Here is a 24439-nt window from a genome sequence, read left to right as displayed (position 1 = left end):
GCTATTTCTGCGGAGAATTTCGGTAAAAATCTGCGGATTTCTGCAGAATTATTTTTGGAGTATCCAGCGGAGTATCATAACTAAAACCTTAATATATGAAATAAAAAGGAATAAATTACTGAATAAATTCAGATTTACTCATTTACTCAAGTAAATAAACAGAATTAATTATGGGCTAAAAATCTGCGGAATTCTGCGCGCGCAGATTCCGTGTGGGCCTACTCATGTCCATAAATCTGAAATAAGACTTTTGTACAGTCAACTCCGATGCCTGAATATTGTTTTATTTCTGATTTAATGGCTTTACATATTTATTTCTTTAAAATACAGGAGGCAGAGACCAATTTTTACAAGTCTTTCTTAACTGAGGACAATATCTATGGAGTGTTCTTTCATTTAAGAAGCCATAACTGTTCTTTCAGATAGAATTGATGTACTTCATTCATTCATTTTCTTTTCGACTTAGTCCCTTTAATAATTTGGGGTCGCCACAGTGGAATGAACCACCAACTTATCCAGCGTATGTTTTAAGCAGCGAATGCCCTACCACTCATCCATACGCACTCATTCACACACCGGACAATTTTAGCTTACCCAATTCACCTATAGCGCATGTCTTTGGACTGGGGGAAAACCAGAGCACCCGGAGAAAACCCACACGAACACAGGGAGAACATGCACACTCCTGACAGCAATGCCAACTGACCCAGTCAAGGCTCAAACCAGTGACCTTCTTGCTCTGAGACGATCGTGGTACCCACTGCGCCATCGTGCAGCCCCAAATAAATATATTTAAATAAAATTTTTGTTTTCTCAAAACTTGTTTTATGTGTGTTTTATATCAGTCCATTTTTTTTTTTAGAAATATGTGACCAATGGTATGGTGTTACTCTTGTATTGTTTACAGGCCATTTTAATGAAATAAAAGTATGTTTGTTTGAACTTTTACACTAAGCCTTATTCATTTTCCATGATTTTTAAAAACATCAGATCTCAACCATTTGTTCATAAAAGTATTCAAAGCTGTTTCTTAGTGACATGTCAATAATAACCAATCGACACATTTTCAAATAGAACATTATTCGTATAATCTTGTTTATATTATTGTATCTTGATTACTTTCTTAATCAAATTCATTTCTAAATGTTTCTATCTTATTCTGCTCTTGAAGAGTTTTCACAGCATTTTATGGAAGCAGTTTAACCTTTCAGTCGTGTTCGGGTCAAATCTGACTGATTTACAACTTAAATCCCTCATAAATATTGTGTTTTACTACTGATTGCCTCAAGGCCTTATGATATCCTCCACACTATGCACTTGAACATATAAACATGATGATCGTCTCTTTCGTTGAATTTTGAGTGTTTTAATCAAGCTTGTTACACTTGTGGTGTTCCCAGTCAAAAGTGACCGCCATAGGAAATGAATGGGTATGCAGGCTATATTCATTCATCACACAGAAAACATCCTCCCACTCTCCTCCAACTCACTCACTCATTTCAGACTGAACAATGTCTTTTGCAGGTAAACATCTCTTTTACACGCTCCTGTGTTGATCCTCCAGCCTGATCTCACAAGATAACATAACTATTTTACGTTTTGTCATTTTAGTAGAGGTCAGTCGTACAAAATTGTATGATTTTTAAAATGAGGTGTGGCACCCAACTCCACCCCTTAACTCAACCGTCATTGGGGATGAGCAAATTGTACAAAACTATATGAATAAGATCATTCAAATTCATATGGATTAGCTAGTTAACTAGCTGGTGGGTCAGGTGTTTTACCAGTGGCTGGTTGGTGGCAGTTAGCAACTGGCTAGTGGATCCCCCTCTTGTGAATATTTTTAGCGTAGTGTCGTGTGTTGTAAACACCACAGTGATTTTAAGACACAAAAGCAAGTCACGTTTTCTGAATGACACCACAATCTGCAAATGTTAAAAGTCATGTAGTGTGAACTACCCTGCTGAAAAACCCAGCTTAAACCAGCCTAGGCTGGTTTGCTGGTTATAGCTGGTCGACCAGCCTGGTTTTAGAGGGATTTTGGTCATTTCCAGGCTGGTTTTCAGTCATTTACAGCCTGGTCTTAGCTGGTCAGGCTGGAAAATGACCAGCCAAGTCCAGCTAAAACCAGCTTGACCAGCCTGGTTTAAGCTGGATATAGCTGGTTTTGGCTGGACTCCCATCTTGGCTTGGCTGGTCAAGCTGGTTTTAGCTGGTCATCTCCCAGCCTGACCAGCTAAGACCAGGCTGGAAATGGCTGGAAACCAGCCTGGAAGTGGCCAAATCCCCTCTAAAACCAGCCTGGTCGACCAGCTAAAACCAGCCAACCAGCCTAGGCTGGTTTAAGCTGGATTTTTCAGCAGGGTAGACTTTATCTGGAAGAGATCCCTGCTGAAAAATCCAGCTTAAACCAGCCTAGGCTGGTTGGCTGGTTTTAGCTGGTCGAACAGGCTGGTTTTAGAGGGGATTTGGCCACTTCCAGGCTGGTTTCCAGCCATTTCCAGCCTGGTCTTAGCTGGTCAGGCTGGAAAATGACCAGCCAAGTCCAGCTAAAACCAGCTTGACCAGCCTGTCAAAAATTGCCTAAAAGTGAAAAGAAATCTAATTTTTTCAGCAAAACACATTTTAATTACAGTAACTAGTTACTTTGCAGCTAATTACACCCAATGCTGATCATAGTATAAAACAATTTTTATTTCCATATCTCTGTTCATGTGTATTTTCTTGCACGCACACACACAAAATGACTTTTTCAGACTTCAATTTTTATGCTTGCACCTTTCATCATGCTGATTTTGTGTATAACACTAACGTCATTTTTACAAACTAACACCATTCTCGTTTGGTGAACTCCCCCGTAAAGTTCGCCCTGCAACCGAGCTAAGTTTATTGCAGCGAAAAAGCGCTTTGCGTACAGTGCTCAACTCCCATCTCAACTATTTGGCCTGCTGCTCCAACTGGCACCGAGTCAAGGCTCAAGGAAAAGGCATTTATAAAATAAGAAAGATGTGTCTAAAATAGGGGAGCAGATCATGGCATGCTCTAATGTGTGGAGGAAAAAGAAATCGGCTTGTCCCTGGGTGGGAACTGGACGAAGGCCAGCGCAGTCCAATCTGGTATTAATCAGAACCACACAGAAAACATGGCTTGTTTCTATGTGATTCCCATTTAAGGCAGTGCTGTGGAAGTGTGAGGGCAAGGCTTGCACACACCATCCGTCTGCATGGAGAAACATGCTATATATCAGTCAATACACCGACCGACCAGACTGTTGCTGTTCAGGCGGTTAAACAAGTGTACTTTACAGACGTGATGTATTGAAGCTCATACATCTGTGAGTGGTAGCAGTGCCAGCCTAATGCAGATTTCCAAAAGGCGATGTAGCATTCTGTAAATATAATGTCACTTAGCCATGAGTGATCTTTAGCTGTTCTCCATCAACTCTACTTCTGCTTAATGTTTCGTTTTTATTTCTAGGCTTTACCTGAGTTTTACACTGTACAATTCAATTCAGCTTTATTTGTATAGCGCTTTTACAATGTAGATTGTGTCAAAGCAGCTTCACATAAATGGTCATAGTAACTGGAACAGTGTGGTTCAGGTTTTAGTGTTTAAGTTCAGTTCAGTTTAGCTCAGTTCAGTGTGATTTAATCATTACTGAGAGTTCAAACACTGAAGAGCAAATTCATCGATGCGTAGCTCTACCAATCTTGAACCATGCGAGGCAGAGGCGACAGAGGGAAAAAAAAACTTCATCTTATGGGAGTGAAGAAAAAAAACCTTGAGAGAACCAGACTCAGTTGGGCACGACCATTTTAATTTCTCCGCTGGCCAAAAGTCTTGTGCAGAGCTTCAGTCGCCGTGGTGGAGGCTGGAAGATGGCCTCAGCGAAGACTCGTCTGTCCCTGGAGCGTCGCTGGAATCAGACTCATGTTCTCCACTCCCCACGACCATCAGCGCAGCAGCAGCTCAGGATATGGCCTGGTCCCGGATATGGAATCCTTGGGATCATCTCGTCGCTGGTCTTGGATCCAATCAGTGGCTCCGCATAATCAGAGGACCTCGGGATGAGTATCCCCAGGTGAAAATAGAGAATAATTAGCGTAGCTAATTATTTTAACAAAAATGCTGGGTCCCACACAAACATGAAGAAATTAAGTTCACTTATTGGTTTTTACAATTTTAAGTGGAATTCTGCGGAATTCTGCGTGCGAAGATTTTGTGTGGGTCTAAATATTACTTTATTTTAAGTAAATTGGACCCAGGAGCAAATTTACTTTTAAAATGCTTACTGATCTCAGATCTTGTGTTAGCACAATGGCTCTCTGAGTGAAGCCTCAAACATTAATGCTTATATTAAAAATGACAAGACCCAACGCATGAGTGCTACTCCTCTTGAAGGTGGCTCCCTTAAAACTAAAAAAAATAATAATAATAACATACTCACATACTCAAAACATACAAACCAGTGATCTTCTTGCTGTGAGGTGATAGTAAGAAGAGAGTTTTTCTTTTTCTAGACGGCTTTTCTAAATTGTTGTTCGGGTTTAGGGAAGTGAGCGGGCGGGCGGGTCAATCGGTAAAACTGGTTGGGTTCAGGGAAGGAGGAGGGTGGGTCAGCCGATTGGTCGGTCGAGCAGTCAATCATTCGGTCAGTCAGACAGCGGCCTCTGGTGGGTTGACGCGAGAACAGCGCGGGCGCGAACAGCACTTGCGAGAGACGTTCGAGATACAAATAAAGCGCACACAGCGGCCTCTCGCGGATTCGCGAAAACAAAAACTGCACAAATACGTACCTCCCGGGACGTATTTCGCGGTCTCCAGAAACGTCCGCTGGACTACGTGTTCAGAATGAGCCTGGGTTGTAAAAACATGACGCATGCTTCTTCCTTTATTAATTTAAAATGCGTTTCTGGACTGGCGAACCTCTGCTGTTTGTTGCTATGTCCACCATAAGCTGTTCCTCACACACGCACGGCGCGGTCAGTTTTCAAAATAGTTCAACTTTTGCCACTGTGTGGATTAATACTGAATGTGTGTCGTTATTACTTGGGGTTAGGTTTAAGAGTAGAGTAATATACTGGTGTTTAACTGCATTGCTTTATTGCATTCCTGCATTGAGCTCTCACATGCTCTCTGCTACTTCATACTGTAGCCTTGATGGGCATTTCTCCCTGTCTCGTGCTAAACGAAGTCGACCAATCGCAATAGACTGGGTCATATGTCCAATCAGCGCAGATTAGGTTTGCGCTAAGTAGGGGTTTTGGAACAAATTAACTGCTGAACGATTCATACAGGAGTCATTGGGATAATTAGGTAAATGCCTAATTATCCCAATGTAAAAATAAATGCATATTATAAGACAGGGGTGTCAAACTCAATTCCTGGAGGGCCGAAGCTCTGCACAGTTTAGTTCCAACCCTGCTCCAACACACTTACCTGTAGGTTTCAAACAAGCCTGAAGGACTCAATTAGTTTAATCAGGTGTGTTTAATTAGGGTTGGAACTAAACTGTGCAAAGCTGCGGCCCTTTTGGAACTGAGTTTGACACCTGTGTTATAAGACAATACAAGTGTTTTTTGATCTTAAACGCATATAAGCCTGTTGTTGAAGACCCCAAAACCAAAATATTACCTTTTAAAATGCAAAGTAGGGGCTATTTGAAAATATTTTTTACTTTTAAATCCATTTTTTTTTTTTTTACAGTATTTTAACTTAGTATGTCATTATTTATTATTATTTTCCTGATTAAGGGAGAAGAAATGGGCTTCTTTAATGGGTGGATGGCAGCAGATAAGAAAGCAGGACAGGAGAAAGGGAGGTGTTAGTTCACAGAAAACGGCTCGCACCGCTAACATACATGCATGAAGGAGGCAGTGACTCACACGGCCCGTTTATTTTCTCTGGAGATTCGAATGTGACTTATGAAAATTTTTCCCCCAAGAAATGAAAAGCAAATTCAAACACAGTTGAGTGATGAACGAGATCGCTGTCACTGTATTTCTGTTTTGCGCTCTGTTTGTTTAATGTTATTGTATGGGACTGGCGTCAGAGAGTGTACAAAAAACCTGGCTGGGAGAAAAGAGTCAGCAGTTTATTTTATTTGTGCTCATAAAACTACAAAGACGCCCATTTCAGCATTTTTCAGCTTTTATTGATTGGCTCAATGACTTGATTATCCTTTTTGCACTAAAAGGATAATAAAAAGATCTACAAGCATCAATGCTTGTATGAGGAACATTTAACATCCATGGAAACTTTTGATTCCACTAAAGGTTCTACAGTGCATCTGCAATATATTCATAGCGCTTTCCTTTTTTATGTCACAGCCTTATTTCAAAATAGATAAAATTAATTTATTTCCTCAAAATTCTACACACAATACCCCATAATGCATTTTTTTTAATTGTTGCAAATTTATTAAAAATAAAAAAAAACTGAAAAATCACGTGTACATAAGTATTCTTAGCCTTTGCCGAATACTTTGTTGATGCATCTTTGGCAGCAATTACAGCCTCAAGTCTTTTTAAATATTATGCCACAAGCTTGGAACACCTGTCTTTATGAATTTGTACCCATTCCTCTTTGCAGTGACGCTCTATCAGGTTGGATGGTAAACAACGGTGTACACCCATTTTCAGATCTCTCCAGAGATGTTTAATAGGATTTAGGTCTGGGCTCTGGCTGGGCCAAGGACATTCACAGAATTGTTGTGAAGCCACTCCATTGATATTTTGACGGTGTGCTTTGGGTCATTGTCCTGCTGGAAGATGAACCGTCACCCCAGTCTGAGATCAAGAGCACTCTGAAGCAGGTTTTCATTTAGGATGTCTCTGTACATTGCTGCATTCATCTTTCCCTCTATCCTGACTAGTCTTCCAGTTCCTGCTGCTGAAAAACATCCCCATAGCATCATACTGCCACCACCATGCTTCACTGTAGGGATGGTATTAGCCTGGTGATGAGCGGTGCCTGGTTTTCTCTAAACCTAACGCCTGAAAAAAATCTTTTGGGTTCTTTCAGTCACCTTCATTTGTAGTGCAAGGTTTATTTATTTTTTTAAATAATACTTTTATCATCTGTGAAGTGTGATTTTGTTAAAACAGTCAAGTCTTTTTTTTATTGCATATGAGCACAGGGCACAGTTGAGGATAAACAAAATTCATGTCTTACAAAATGGTATGCTGACTGGATACTTTGGACCAAAGAATGTGTTCACACTTGTTAACCAGTTCTGTTGGTGCCGTAAAATGTTACATAACTCACTCCAGACTAGCGGCGACATTCCAAGCATTTTCCACTCATTTTCTTTGAAATGGAATGACACAGAACCCATGAATATACAGTAAATGTAATGCATTAATAGTGTAAAACAAAGCAAAATGCTCAAATGTGATAACGAATTGTTCAACTTTTAGAACCGCTAACAGAGTTGACAATAACAGAGTTGACAATAACAGAGTTAACATATTCCAACATTTTGTGACTGTCAGCTCAATATTCTAACCTCAAAACAGATCCCACACAGCATGTCTAAAACTAAATGTGATTTATTTTCATTGTAGCCTGTTACTGTTATTTACAATTACAGAGTTAATAAATAATTAATCTGCTATTCGGGTATGCTAAACATGTTGTATGAATTAATGAGTGAAGAATAATTACGTCTCAATGACTTCCAGAGTTTTCTATCAGAGAAAGTGATTTTTTTTTTAGCAGTGCTTTACATATAGATTTTTAAAGAAAATGTTTATATAGCTTAGTAAACACTGATTATAACTTGTTATTCACTTAGGAGACAGTGACAGTCTAATATAGATGTTGTGGGAGTATTTAAGTTAATATTTTCAAGACACGTTGTTCCTAAAAATGGATACAAACATTATTCATTCATTCACTTTCCTTCAGCTTAGTCTCTTTTTTCATCAGGGGTTACCACGGCGGAATGAACCGCCAACTTATCTAGCATATGTTTTAAACCGCAGATGCCTTTCCAGCTGCAATTCAGTAAGGGAAACATCCATACACACTCATTCATACTCATACTCTACAGCCAATTTAGTTTAATCAATTCACCTATAGCGCATGTCTTTGGACTATAAGGAAACCAAAGCACCCGGAAGAAACCCACGCCGGAAGAGAACATGCAAACTCCACACTGAAAAGCCAACTGATCCAGCCAGGACTCAAGCCAGCAATCTTCTTGCTGTCAGGCGACAGTGCTAACCACTTAGCCATCGTGTTGCCACTAACATTATTAATAGAGATAACTTGATATTAACTTAATAGAGATATACTCAACAATTTTCTTGAAAAAGTTTTTTGTTTTTTTGTTGTTGTTGATGGTTTAGGGAATTTCAGAACCCAAACCAAGAAACACATTTCAAGCTAAATTCTTTACTGAGAAAGTGTTGGTTGTTCTGCAGTCGAACAGTCATCTTCAAGAAGTCTTCAAGAGTCTGCAAGAGTCTTGTTGTCCCATCTATAATATGTTTTAGGGGGCAGTGTTAAGGTGGAGAACTTACATGACAAGTTTTGAAAGTCTTGTATCCTGAGGTTTCAGCTGCCCTGAATGGCCTGAAAGTATCACCCAGACATTCATAGATACAAAAACAAAGTCTCCCGTTGGTCAGGAAGTGCATGAAGACAATACGTTAAATGTCTCTAACTCTAACTTTTCAGTTTTATAATATATTGTCACCTTGGAATTATACCCACCATCCATCTGCACCCAATCTGCCTCGACCCCTCTCGACACCTTTAAGATTAAGATTTCACATCCAGAATTCATTTGGAATTGGTCTGCTTTTTTTGTTTAAGATTGCAGCATTCACATTTACGCAAATAAATTGCATTAACAAAGAAATAATGCCCAGAGTTTGTTTTAATTGAACCAAAACCTAAAATAAAATGTCAATTCCGTAATAACACAAATTTTATTGCAATAAACTTTTCTTGAACTTCGTTTATAATGAACTGAACTGAACTGACATTGAACCAAACTGAGCTGAACAACAACACTGTTGTCTCAATACAGCTGCTTCATTGCACAATTTGGACTTGCCTCATTTTTGAAGCTTGCATAATTGATTCCTGTAACTTTGCTGTGTAATACTGCTTTAAAAGATGTATAAAGAGCTAAAATAAAACAAGGGTGACTGTAAATACAGTGCAGTATATTAGCACAAACACACACCAGCCACTTTATTAGGTACAATAACCAACTGCCTGTAACGCTAATTGCTAGTTAGCCAATCACATGGCAGCAGGCCAGCAGCTCAGTGCATTTAGGCATGTAGACATGGTCAAGATGAATGATGAATGAACAGTTTAAACCGAGCATCAGAATGGGGAAGAAAGGGCATTTAAGTGACTTTGAACATGGCATGGTTGTTGGTGCCAGACATACTGGTCTGAGTATTTCAGAAACTGCTGATCTACTGGGATTTTCCATGCACAAGGGTTTACAGAGAAAGGTCCGAAAAAGAGAAAATATAAAGGCAATTGGTTTACTCACTTTAAGTAACTAATCACTTTTTACAGTGCATGAAGGAGTTGACTTAGTGGTTTATTTATTTATTTATTTTTTTACAAATTTATATAGATTGAACATAAAAAATTAAGTTGTCTCCAAACAATCCCAAGAATTGTGTTGCTTAAGCTTATTTTACCTAAATAGTTTGGTCCCACTTTATATCAAGTGGCCTTAACTAATATGTACTTACACAGCATTTAATAGTTTGTTACAATGTACTTATTGTGTAAATACATGTATTTACTGTGTACTTATGCTTGACTAAATACATGTTTAATTACATCTGTAACTAACTTTTGTAATTAGATTTGTAAATACACTGTTGGCCATCCCTTACACCTTAACCCACCCTTAAACCTACACATGCCACCAAACCTGTCCATAACCCAACCTCTATCCCAACTCAAAAGCACCACAAGTGTACTCAAATACATTAAAAACACAGTAAGTACATTGTATTTATTTTTTTGAGGTAAGTACATAGTAGTTAAGGACACTTAATATAAAGTGGGACCAGTAGTTTTAACAAGCAACATTTTTTTAAAGTGTATGTCATTGACTTAGAGTCAGCACTACATTTACAGTTGTCAAAGGCATTAAGGATTTAAATATATCCTTTCTTCGATCATCTTATAGTTGTGTAAATCATTTGAGCAAATAGACCCAATGGCACCAAGGCTCCGGGGGCATCAATACAACTACAGACAGAAAATAAATATTTAAAAAAATCCAATTCATAAAATTGACATCATCATTATGACTTTTTTGACACATCTGTGCTGAGGCCGTGCATCAGTAATAATATGAAAACCTCTCATTATTATAGGTCTGATGTGATTCTTAGGCAATCAGCCAAAAGGAATATAAATAATGAGTTAATGGACAAGCATCAGCAGCTAAGAGAAAGAGCTGAATGAATAATCAAAACAAATAAAGAAATAGCACATTTACAGGTAGCTAATTTACAAGCTTAAGTTCAGTTCAGTTCAGTGTGGTTTAATATTCACTGCTGAGAGTCCAAACACTGAAGAGTAATCCATCGATGCGCAGCTCTACAAGTCCCGAACTATGCAAGCCAGTGGTGACAGTGGCTAGGAACAAACTTCACCAATTGGCGAAAGTGAAGGATATAAAAACCTCAAAAGAAACCAGGCTCGGTTGGGCACGGACATTTCTCCCAGGGTCAAACATCTTGTGCAGAGCTGCAGTCGGAGGCTGTAGAACGCTGGACATCAGCGATTACTTGTCTATCCCTGGAGTCTCACAGGAATCAAACGCATGCTATCCATTCCTCCATGACCACCACCATACGGCCTGGTCCGAGATTATGGAAACCTTGGGATCATCTCTTCACAGGTCTACTATCTGTATATAAACAAGATGCATGGAGCACAATCATGCATCAAACCACTATGTGATGGATTGAGTGTATGCTTTGGTAAAAAGATTTAATCTAGTTTTAAACTGCGAGAGTGTGTCTAAGCCTCGGACATTAGGAAGGCTATTTCAGAGTTTGGGTGCCATAAATGAGAAGCCTCGACCTCCTTTACTCGACTTTGCTATTCTAGGTACAACCAGAAGCCAGAGTTTTGAGATCTTAAAGAGCAGCTTGGATTGTAGCAAGGCATGAGGTTGGTTAGATATACAGGAGCTAGATTATTTAAGGCGTAAGAAGTAATATTTTAAAGTCAATATCAAAGTTAACAGGCAGCCAGTGTAATGCTGTGTTCACACCAGACGCGGAACGCGCAGATAAATCGCGCTATTCGCGCGTAAATTACCGCGTGAACATTTGAGTTTACTCGCTTCATTCACGCGTCAACCCCTGCTTCATTCGCCCGTCAAATCCGATTCAATCCCGTGTCAAATTCACTTCAAAACAGATTCACGGATTCGCATGATGGGCAGGGCTTCTGTCTTCCCGGTGACTCTAGCTTCATAGCTAAATGGCTAACATGGATTTTATGAAGAAAATAACAGTGTTAATGGGCTTTTTGGAGACTGAAAAACAGCGTCGATACGTTTAGGGTCCTGTCTGAGTCCACTACATTCTTTCAGAGGTGCATCCAGCTCTGTGAGCTCATAAACTCCTCCAGAAACTGAACCTGGATGACGGAGACTTTCAGCGGTGCCTCTGATTGAGCCAAGCCCAGTTTGATGACTTGTTGTCGATGTCGCCTGGAGGATTTGCCCCGGGACACCATCAACAGGTTCTACGTCACAATCACACCCCCACAAGAGCAAGCTTCTGATTGGTTAACGCGGCGCGAATGTCCCCTGAAGTTCATATTTTCGCATGAACTTCGAGATTCGCACGAAACGCTCGTTAAGCACATCAAACGCTCAATTCGCCTCGCGCGTGTCGCGCTATTCGCACTGCGCAATTCGCGTCATTCGCTCCGCGCCATTCGCGTGTATCGCTACGCAGGATGTCTATTCGTGCGTTTGCATTGACTTAACATGTAAATCACTCGCGCTTGACGCGCGTTGCGTGTCTGGTGTGAACGCAGCATAAGGATGATAAATTTGGGGTGATACGATCGCATTTCCTGGTAAGAAGATCTGCATTTTGTACTAGCTGAAGTTGATTCGCCTATGGTGGGCCAGAACTATCTAGAACACCCAAGCAATGGCATAACCATCCCGTGGCAAGCAGCCTTGACTTCTTTAGAAATTTTTCCTATTATAAACAATTGGTAATGCTGCAGTCGAAAGACCGTTCAAATAATTTATCTACAATTGTTTGGTTTGTGTGTTTACAACCATGCTTCTCAAAATCTCTTCACACAGTACAAATGCATTTCTAACAGCCTTTCCTCGTTGCTTCAATGATTCGACTGTTCATTAACACTGATAAATGGCTTGTGTGTTTTTATGGCAGATGCTCCGGTGCAAAGCCTGTTGCAAGCTGATGTCAGTCTCCCCCTGAAAACAAACATGAGGTCACTATGGAAATAGCGTCAGAGCGGCAGAGGAAAGTCATTTATTAATTACTGCAATAATATTTTTGTCCACTTGAATCACCCCGCAGGTCACGGCCCATAAAAGTCTGCCACACCTGCGACAACAGCACCTGCTATTTTCATCCAACGCGCACAATATGTACATTTGAAGAATGCGTGGCACTTAAAAACATATAAATAATGCACAGTTTGCCCTCTGCCAAGATTGAAGCTCATAGTCTTGGTATCCAAAAGGGAATGGCAATAAAGCGAAATACACACACACACACACACACACACACACACACACACACACACACACACACACAAGACAAACAGTCTCAACTAGCTGGGCAGCAGTGAGGCGTATTGTGAGGACATTTCCCAGAGAGGCTGTCTCGTCATCTGAGTGGCGGCAGACATTCGGTCCGGTCCAACTCTTGTCATGGTGTTTACGCAAACACAGCGCTTCAATTCTGCCATTCACTGTGCCTTCTGCAAACAGCGTCTGCCAGGCCGTAAACAGAGAACATGATGTGAACGCTGCACCCAGAGACAAAAAAGTGTGACACACACAAAAGCAAACCCTTCTCAAGAGGGGTATTCTTTTCAGTTATCGTGTGCAAATTGAAAACATAGCGAGCTTTTGTTTATCTGAAAGTCCGCTGGCAACGGTTTGATCCTCCCCTGCTGAATTGGCAGGTTTGACCTCGTCTTATTGTTTCTCTAAACATTAAGTCATGGCCTACTTGGTTTTTGCAGCTTGGCCATGTCACTATCATGCAAACTGATGTCATTGCTACTATTGATGACATCAATGAATAGCAAATGCACGACTCTTGAAGGGAATGGGAGATGAGACTCTGATTGGTTTATTCTCAAAACACACCAATAACTCATTAAGAGAATAAGCTCAACCCTGTTAGACCATGCACTGGGGCACAAAGCGGATTTTTCCGTCCTTAAAATATCAAAAGTGGATTCAGACATGCCTTTAATGTTTTTGCGCCCTGTGCTTTGGACTTTGCTCCTAGACCGTTAAAATAGACCCCAATAATTTGATCTACGACCTTAATTTCTAATACCTTTTCTCAATTTAGCAGCTTATGTTTTCCCAAAAAATGGAAAGCCAGTTTATTGAGGCAAAACCATTTAGAGCAGGGGTGTCCAAACTCGGCCCTGGAGGGCCATTGTCCTGGAGAGTTTATCTCCAACTTGCTTCAACACACACCTGCCAGAAAGTTTTTAGTATATCTAGTAAGCGCTTGATTAGCTGGTTCAGGTGTGTTAGATTAGGTTTGGAGCTAAACTCTCCTGGACACCGGCCCTTCAGGACTGAGTTTGGACGCCCCTGATTTAGAGACCTGTTCAGTTTTAAGCTGCAGAATTTGAGCTTGCGAAATTCTGTAGTACTGTGCTGTGAAAAGGTTCGGGATTGAATAAGATAATTAGACATTGAAAAAAAGTGAGTGATTGGTCCATGTTTTAAATTTCTGTCCAGAGAGGTCATGTTTTGATCCTCGATTGGTCTCACACAATCATATGGTGCGATTTCGCAGGTCAGAGTTCACCAAGCTTGAACTTTGAATGCAGCAAATATATATATATGGCGAAGCAGTGGCGCAGTAGGTAGTGCTGTCGCCTCACAGCAAGAAGGTCGCTGGGTTGAGCCTCGGCTCAGTTGGCGTTTCTGTGTGGAGTTTGCATGTTCTCCCTGCGTTAGCGTGGGTTTCCTCCCAGTGCTTCGGTTTCCCCCACAGTCCAAAGACATGCAGTACAGGTTAATTGGGTAGGCTAAATTATCTGTAGTGTATGAGTGTGTGTGTGAATGTGTGTGTGGATGTTTCCCAGAGATGGGTTGCGGCTGGAAGGGCACCTGCTGCGTGAAAACTTGCTTGATTAGTTGGCGGTTCATTCCGCTGTGGCGACCCCAGATTAATAAAGGGACTAAGCCGACAAGAAAATGAATGAATGAATGAATATATATATACATAATGACCACAGAGGTAAAGAAAGCAGATTAACCGTATATAGATCAGCTATAAAGCGGGCGTTATAGCATTGGAGCCAAACTTTATAACGCAAAAACAACATTACATATGCATATGAATACAGCTGTTCTGTCAGTTAAATCAGTTGACTGTTGAAATTCAGTATTTTTAACTCAACTGGTTGAGTTATTAAATAAACAACCCAACAAAAGCTAAAAATAACCCAACAAAGCACCAAACATTTAACCCAACTGGTTGAATTATTAAATAAATACCCAATAAAGGTTAAAAAAAAAAAAAAGCACCAAATAATTAAACTCAACTATTGGGTTAAATAAATAACCCAATGTTTTTATTGTGTACAGTTGAAGTCAGAATGATTAGCCCCCCTTTGAATTAGTTTTTTCTTTTTTCAATATTTCCTAAGTGACGTCAAACAACGGAAGGAAATTTTTACAGTATGTCTGATAATATGTTTTCTTCTGGAGAAAGTCTTAACTGTTTTATTTCGGCAAGAATAAAAGCAGTTTAAAAAAAAAAAATTAAGATCAAAACTATTCGCCCATTTAAGCTATATATTATTTTGATAGTCTACAGAACAAACCACTGTTATACAATAACTTTCCTAATTACCCTAACCTGCCTAGTTAACCTAATTAACCTAGTTAAGCCTTTAAATGTCACTTTAAGCTGTATAGAAGTGTCTTGAAAAATATCTAGTCAAATACTATTTACTGTCATCATGACAAAGATAAATTAAATCAGTTATTATTGATAAGTTATTAAAACTATTGTTTGAATTATTAGCCCCCCTTTGAATTTTTTTTTCTTCATTAAATATTTCCCCAAATGGTGTTTAACAGAGCAAGGAAATTTTTAATGTATGTCTGATAATATTTTGTCTTCTAGAGAAAGTCTTATTTGTTTTATTTCGGCTGGAATACAAGCAGTTTTAAATTTTTTAAAAAACATTTTAAACACAACATTATTAGCCCCTTATTATACAATTTAAGCTATTTTAGATGAAACCCAAGAGCTCTCTGGTTCTCCATAGACCAGAAAAAAAAGTGAAAAATTCCATGTGACATCAGTGGTTCAACTGTACTCATATAAAGCACCAAAGACAATTTTGCACAAAAGTGTGCTAAAAAAAAAGCCAAACACAGATGTTTGTGTTTTGGAGCTTTCTATGATTACAGATGAACCACTGAAGTCTGACCACTGAAATGCACATTTACAATGTTTTTGACTGTTGCAGCCTACGGAGGATCAGAGAGCTCTTTGATTTCATCTAAATTATCTTAATTTGTGTTTCTCCACTGTTTAGATGTGTATTATATATACTAAATGTTTTCTGTTTTTCTATTTCCACCTGGGGATACTCATCCCTAGGCCTCTAGAGATTGTGCTGTGCCATTGATGTGATCCAAGTCTTGTGAAAAGGTGATACCAACCATAGAGGACTTCTAGAGGTCTCCATAACCCTGGACTAGGCCGTATCCTGAGCAGATGCTGTGGCGGTCATGGAGTAGAGAGCATGAGACTGTTTCCTGAAAGACCCCAGTGACAGTCGAGTCTCCGCATTGATCCTGTGGGCCAGCCTGTATACCTACCGGTGACTCACAGCTGGAGCTACTCCATGATGGATGTCCAGCATTTTCCAGGCCCCGGCGCCTAGACTGCAGCTTTGCACATTAAGTTTGGCCAGAGGAGGTCATGCTCAACTGAGCCTAGTTTCTCTTGAGGTTTTTTTCCTTCACTTTCTTCAATTGGTGAAGGTTAATCCTTATCACTGTCGCCACTGGCACTGGCTTGCTTGGTGTGGGGCTTATGGAGCTGCGAATCAATGGATTTGCTCTTCAGTGTTTGGACCAATAACTGTAAAAAATATGGACGACGCGACAGCCCTTTTTCCCATTGAACGCCTTGAGGGCAAAACGCCTGCTTGACGGGCACAAACTGTCGCAAAAGACTGCTGAAATTAGAGCCTTGACATGCGCAGAAGGACTGTCTGATGGAGCCAGAGGAGGAGCCGCGAAAATGAGCGGAGTCGAGCTTCCAACCAAACGCTTTATGTAAAATCAACCACGCCCCCCGAACTTCTCAGCATGCGTTTGCTGTAATATCAACACAAATGGATTTAATAACGTTAACAAATATGAGGGTTTTATAAATTCAATCGCGCCAGCTCCAGGCCGCAGCGCATAACCTACTCGCGGCGTCGCGGGCTGATTCCGGCTCGCATGCGGCATCGCCGGCTCGTTCGGCTTGATGGACTCAGGCTGGAATTGGGTAGTGAGTCCAGGCACCCGGAGTAGGTCCAGCAGAGGTAGTCAGTCTGAGCTCTAAGGGATAAGTCTCCGGCAGGCGAGAATCTAGCCGGAACTGTGTTTTGCTATCTGGGTGGCTAGGCGTGTATCAGCAAACTAATAAGCCCGAAAAAAGCCCTGAACTTAGCGAATAAACAGTGTTCCACCAGGATCATGTATGTCAGAAACTATAGTTTACTGCTGAACTCATTTTGTCATGGTAAAATAACACAGAAATCGAATAATAACATTTCAGTCTACTTCAGTCTCCTGCCGAAGCTCAGACGGTCTGCTTTGAGAAACTGTCAATCACAGCTGTCAATCACGATGACACGCCCAGCATTAAATTACTGCTAAAAACAAACTGTTTACAAAAATGAAGATCTGCACCTATTTCAGCACAATAACCAGTGCCTTAATCGACCAGAACCACCTTTCGGGACATTTTATTGCAAGTGTAATAATTTTTTTTATTTGGGCTCAAGTCTCCTTCATTAACACGGAGGAGGCGGGCTTTATGACTTGTACTGCAGCCAGCCCCCAGGGGGCGATCTATTATTATTATTATTGATGTAATACTGACTGTTTCCCCCTGAAACCCAATAAAGTCAACCCCTTCTCCTTCTGGAGGCCCCATTTCCCCTCTTCTGTCTCCATTCTGGTGACTCTTTCACAGATGTAGGTCATTATGAATTGAATGATATCTGAATAATCGGACATTGAAGTTTTGCACATGTGCAGCAGGGAGTCACCCTCGTTCTCGTGTCTACAGGGAGAATTAAATTGAATTATTATTATTATTTTCTACATCATCAACTGAGCAATACATTTGTAGTGCTGGTTTACGTTAAGATTGAATTATATGAATTGTAGGTTCATTTATTCTAGTCATAGTAGTAAAAAAAAGAAAGCTTAAGCCACAAACACATACGTTCTGTTTCTCTTTGCTTGTCCTTCAGTGACGTCAGTGGTTATTATTGGCTGTGGTCCAGATCTGACCACCAATGCTCCACCAACCGTAATGCAGTTCCTCACGAAACAATGTCCAGCACCTCCATGCTTATCTTAATCTACCACAATATGTTGAGGGAAATGTTGCTCTCTTTTTTTTTTAAAGATTTCTTAAACTAGATAAAAGCTGACGTTACATCCAGAGGTACCATATACGCTACATTGTTTTAATATTTGACATCAGACATCCACTAAATGCCCCATTGAGACTGAAAAAGGGCTGACAGTTATGTACTAAAACTACTTCGTGTTTTTGAAAGATAGTAGAGTGACTAGTTTATTCATCAGGGGTTGCCACAGCAGAACGAACCGCCAACTATTCCGGCTTATGTTTTATGCAGCGGATGCCCTTACAGCCACAACCCAGTACTGGGAAACACCCATATACTCCTGCATTCACACACGCACTCATACACTATGGCCAATTTAGTTTACCCAATTCACCTATAGGGCATGTCGATGGATTATGGGGGAACCAGGAGCACCCGAAGGAAACCCACGCCAACACGGAGATAACATGCAAACTCTACACAGAAAATGCCAACTGGCTCCAACCAGCGACTTTCTTGCTGTGAGGCGACAGTGCTAACCACTAAGCCACCATGCTGCCCAGAGTAACTAGTTACTGTATTATAATAAATTACTGTATATCCACTGAAAATGTAGAGATTACTGTTCATTTTAGGTAACATGAAAGTGTAGGTGGGGGGTGGGGCTGGGGGGTGGTGGATGTGAAGGAGGGATAGCGGGCCAATGTATAGCGGAGGGGTGTCGTGGGTGAGACAAAATATATATAAGAGGTATATCAGGGCCGGAGTGGGACTCTTTTTCAGCCCTGGAGTTTCAAGCCTCAGACCGGCCCACCTCAGTTCACGACTGACTATATTAAAATAAGGTCATTTCCAATTCAGTTTCTAATTACACTATCCCATCTTTTATTGAGAAAACAGCTGCTTTAGAACTTTAAATGTTCAATAACCCTAACAGTATTATATGTCTCAACAATAAAAATGAATAAAAAAAAATTAACATCCACAAACAAGGATCAAACCCGGGTCAGCGGCAACCTAATCTAACATGCTAACCACTGGACCACACCAGTTGTGTGGTGTAAAGAGACTCATCTGAGTTATATCATCATTAACCTGCAGGCAGGTTATATATACAAAGAGTAGAGCTGCGGTAAAATAATGAATAAGATGACTGTGGTCAAGTAAATAAATAAATTATTTTAAAAAGTGTGACTGCTGAGAGCAACAGATTCTGGAGCTAGGGACAGCAGCCCTCGCGGCCAAAAAACAGACCGGCCCACCGGGAATTTTTCCGGTCCTCCCGATTAGCCAATCCGGGCCTGAGGTATATATATATATATATATATATATATATATATATATATATATATATATATATATATATATGTATCTCCTCTCTCTCAGTCATCTTCGAATCAAGCAAGTTTTACATGTCAGCCCAATGATTGTTTGGCGAAGACACCAACCAGAGCTAGAGGTTGCAGTAACACACCAAAAAGTGTGTTGTTGACCACTGTAAAACAGGTAGAAGAAGAATTCGTCATTCTCACCACCATATGGATTTACTTTCATTGGCTAGACACCGGCCTCACAACTCAGTGAATGTCAGTGCCGTCACTTAATAATCCGCGATCGGTAAATATAGCTTGTGTTGATGCTACTGCGATACTTGCTTAAAATAATAGCTTCGCTACAGAAAAGCTATTTGATTTAGAAAGTAGCGATGCTACTGCCAAGCTACTGAGAAATGTAGTTAAGCTAGTAGCGTCACTACTTGTAGCGACGCTACTGCCCAACACTGTTAACTACTATGAAACGTGTTCCGCTGCGATCGGATATATACCAATATCTGATCCTATACCAATGTTGGCAACCCAGGGGTTTCACAGACCGTACCTGTAACAACGGGAGTGACACTGACAACAGAAGGTAAGATCCAATATGCAGGTTTATTCAGCGTCAGGCAAGCAGTGGTCATACAGGTGCAAACGGGTATATGTGGACAATCCAGAATCGTAATACACAAAGTAAAGGCTATAGGTCGTAAGGCTGGCGGCTAAACAGGAAAACAGGGAATACAAGGCTAGGGTCTACCACGGAGAAACAAGACAGGGACACGCGTTGTAATGTCACACTAGGTAAAACAAGACTCGGCAAACTGGATGAGTTCATGAGGGTATCTAACAAGGTTCAGCTGGTGAAAATGCAATCAAGCTAGATGTGTCAGCATGGGTGTCTGGGAGCAGTGCATGTATGAAAATGTAGTCCTGGGAAAAGCGGAAGTGTAGTCCATAGAGTTCGTGTGATAACCAGCGGTCTCTGAGAGTCTGACAATACCAATATGCTGAGGACCAGGGTGCATAACTGCCAACATTCGGATCACATTCAGGGTGGAATTCCGGGAGTTTTCCGGGAGACAGAAAAATACAGGAGATGGGTCTGAAATACTTGAGACTCCCGGGAAAAACAGGAGTGTTGGTAGGTATTGCTCACACATAGACTATGGGCTCTGACTATCTCAATATTGTTGATAAGCCGTGCTGGGCATTTATGTGACCCTTTTTAATGTATAATTGGGCCTCTTTAAGACTTTTTTGCAGAAAGAATGGGACAAAATTACATCTGAAACACTTGATCACTTGGTGTCCTCAGTCCCTAAACGTCCTTTAAGTGTTGTGAAAAGGAATGGCAACATAACAAAGTGGTAAATGCTTTACTGTTCTAACTTTTTAAAAATGTTTTGCAAGAACCAAAATTGGAATCCTTGTTTCATTTGAGATAACAAAACAAATGTTGGTTGCATTGTCTGCAATGAAATACAAGTCAAGTAAATTTAGAAATCACTACTCTCTTTTTTCACTTGTGTTTTCCTTACTGTTTAAACTTTTTCTGATGTGGGTATTGTTTGATTACAATTGAACCACTGAAGTCACGTTGAATGTTTTGGTTCCTTTTCAAGACTTTTCACTGAAAAGTTAATCTGGGAACACAAAGATGTTCTTCAATAGCAGTGTGTTTCTTGGCACCTTTATTTGTAATAGTCCAAATGCCAAAAGTGCTCTTTGTTTGTGCCTGGTCAGACTTTCAGCTTCAGTGCGGCTCAGGTTTGGGCCCCTTCAGCCTTTCAGGATAAGGTGGGGATGTTATAGACTAAAAACCCTATACGTAGGCATCTCACTGGTTTTTGGAAGCGAGCCACGGTATCAGGATAGTGTACAGACGACACAGTCAGCACCACCATGAAATAAACACAGTGGAAAGTTATCAGACTGCCAGCGCTGACAGATTGAGCGTGATGTCACAATTAAAACAAGGTCCCTGTTCAAATACCGTGAACATTTTCAGCTTCAGGCGGTGAAGTCATCCGAACGATCCAGCCCAGACCACAGATAACACTTCTATCTTGAATGAGCATGGGAAGGATGTTTAGGCGGTCTAATGGATGACTATCTCTAGAACAAACTGCATATTTCAGAGACATTTGAGTAATCGTTTCGGCGGTGACTATTAGAATGATCATAATTCATAATTAAACACAAAGCAACAGCTGCGGCGACTCAAACACAACATCACTGTCTTAGAATGATCACAGTTAATATATTCCCTGGCACAGATGCTTTTGGCTACACTTAAAGGGGACCTATTATACCCCTTTTTCCAAGATCTAAAAGGTCTCTGAGTGTATGTGATCCTAATTGCGCACTCTCTAACATCAGAAAGATCCGACCCTTCTTATCTGAACATGCAGCTCAACTCCTTGTTCAAGCTCTTGTTCTCTCCAAACTGGATTACTGCAACTCTCTACTAGCTGGGCTTCCAGCTAACTCTATCAAGCCTCTTCAACTGCTCCAGAATGCAGCAGCACGAGTTGTCTTCAATGAACCTAAACGAGCACATGTCACTCCGCTGCTAGTCCGTTTGCACTGGCTGCCAGTTGCTGCTCGCATCAAATTCAAAGCTCTGATGTTTGCCTACAAAGTGACCTCTGACCTTGCTCCTTCTTATCTGCTCTCACTTCTGCAGATCTATGTGCCCTCCAGAAACTTGCGTTCTGTGAATGAACGTCGCCTCGTGGTTCTATCCCAAAGAGGGAAGAAATCACTTTCGCTCACGCTCACGCTCAATCTGCCCAGTTGGTGGAATGAACTCCCTAACTGCATCAGAACAGCAGAGTCACTCGCTACTTTCAAGAAACGACTAAAAACTCAACTATTTAATCTCCACTTCACTTCCTAATCTGCAATTGCCTCTCTGAATATCACACTAACTGTACAAAAAAAAAAAATACTAATACTACTAATACTTCCCCTTTTTAGACTTTACAGACCTGAAACTTGCCTATAGCACTTATTCATTGTTGCTCTTAAAGTTGTGTAAATTGCTTCCTTGTCCTCATTTGTAAGTCGCTTTGGATAAAAGCGTCTGCTAAATGACTAAATGTAAATGTAAATGTAAATTTTGGTGACTGTTGCTTTAAATTCAAATGAGATTGTGCTCCCAGCCCTCTTTTCAAATGAGGGTGGAGCTACAAATACCTATGTGTCAGTATTGTGGCAGATTCAAAAACAAAACTAACTTCTTATGCTAATGAGGAAGAGCTTGTCACTACCCATTCTTGCACGTACAAAGGGAGAATGCCGATCAAAGTGTTTCTGCAGAAGTGTGATTATAAAAAATAAAATGAATACAATTTCAGCGTTAGATGCTCGTTATATTCACAGATTGTTTCCACATAACTGTGTTTAAACCCCTTATGAAAGTGATTTTTGCATAATAGGCTCTCTTTAAAGGCACGATATGTTAGATTATAAGCTTCTCCTGCTGAAGCAAAATCTATTCATATTTGCTGCCAGTCTATATGGATGTAAAGATTTTATTCTTTTTGATTCATTCGATAGATATGGTCCTTTACTCAAAGTTGTAAGCTTAAGAAGGGCCACAAACACACAAAAAATGTCAGCTTAATAGCTTTGCTGAAAAATAAAATTACTTTTACATAGATTTTAAAAACATCAATGCAAGAATAAAGGAGTAAAGAATAAAGTCAAGTAAAGGAGGTCGAGCCTTCTCATTTATGGCTCCTAAACTCTGAAATAGCCTCCCTTATAATGTCTGAGGCTCAGACACACTCTCGCAGTTCAAATCTAGATTAAAGACCTATCTTTTTAGCAAAGCATACACTCAATCCATCACACATCCCGTTTTGATACTGTCACACCTGTTGCAGTGCCCTAGTTTGGACACTTGAGGGGACTTGTTTGTTTTGTAGTTTCACTTCATTTCCCATAATCCTTTGTATCACTGATTGTGTTATGTTACAGCTGTTTCATGTTTGTTAATTTAGTCCTGTCTTTATAAACCCTCGTGTTCTCTGTTTTAGTTGCCTTAGGATTTTGTTAGCTCCTCACGTTTGGTATGTTTGTCTGGTCATCTGGTCATCTAGTTTTGGTATTTTGATAATTCTTGGATTCCTGTTTTGTGTTTGTTTTCATTAGCACTCTTTAGCACTCCTACCCTGTTTTTGGATTTACTCGTTCTTGGAATTTAGCATTTTGTGATCATTCCCCATTTCGTGACAGATACGCTATGAACAGCAGCTACGCTAATTATTCTCTTTATTCTCTATTTCCATCTGGGGATACTCATCCCGAGGCCCCCAGAGATTATGCAGCGCCACTGATGTGATCCAAGACCTGTGAAGAGATGATTCCAAGGGTTTCCACCATCCCGGACCAGGCTGTATCCTGAGCAGCTGCTGTGGTGGTCATGAAGAAGTAGAGAGCATGACACTGTTTCCAGTGACACTGCAGGAACAGACGAATCTTCGCTGACGGATTGTTGCTGACTAATGAAACCAACCACAAAGGCTGGTGATGTATTTGTGTCCGGTCAGTGTCCTGACATTCAATTCAGTTCAATTCACCTTTATTTCCATAACGCTTTTACAATGTAGTTTGAGTCAAAGCAGCTTGATATAAAAGATCATAGTAAATTGAAACAGTTTCAGACCAGTTTAGCTCAGTTTAGTGTGGTTTAATATTCAATACTAGTCCAAACACTGAGGAGCAAATCCATCGATGCGCAGATCTTAAAGAGCGGGTTGGATTGTAGCGAGACAGAAGGCTGTTTAGATAAACAGGAGTTAGATTACTTAAAGCTTTACAGGTAAGAAGCAATATTTTAAAATCAATAGGAAACTTAACAGCCAGCCAGTGTAAGGAGGATAAAATTGGGGTGATATGATCATATTTTCTAGACCTGGTAAGAACTGGCAAGTGCATTTTGTACTAGCTGATGTTTGTTAATAGAGGATGCTTGGCAGCCAGCAAACAGAGCATTACAGTAGTCCAGCCTAGAGGTCATAAAAGCATAGACTAGCTTTTCTGCATCTGAGATGGATAGCATACTTCGTAACTTAGCAATATTTCTCAGATGAAAGAAGGCAGGTTTTGTGACATGGGAGATATCATTTTCAAAAGTTAAATTGCTGTGTAATATGAAACTCAGATCTTTTATAGTTGAGCTAAGGCTAACTTTGTCTCCCTCTAATTGCAGGTTAAGTTGTGAGATCTGCTGTGTACAGGATTTAGGTCTAATGAGTAATAATTCTGAGTTTAAG

The 24439-nt window shown here is 40.4% G+C and overlaps 1 protein-coding gene across 1 annotated transcript in view; it reads left to right on the top strand.

The window, feature by feature from the left end:
- pcyt1bb (phosphate cytidylyltransferase 1B, choline b) overlaps window positions 1-24439 on the top strand; it is a 658357-nt gene that overhangs the window by 334301 nt on the left and 299617 nt on the right. The window lies entirely within an intron of this gene.

The sequence above is a fragment of the Danio rerio genome, chromosome 21 (genome assembly GCF_052040795.2).
Source record: "Danio rerio strain M-AB ecotype USA chromosome 21, GRCz13ab, whole genome shotgun sequence".
NCBI lineage: Eukaryota > Metazoa > Chordata > Actinopteri > Cypriniformes > Danionidae > Danio > Danio rerio.
Note: the sequence above shows the minus strand (reverse complement) of the source record. Positions and strands in the feature narration are given on the sequence as shown.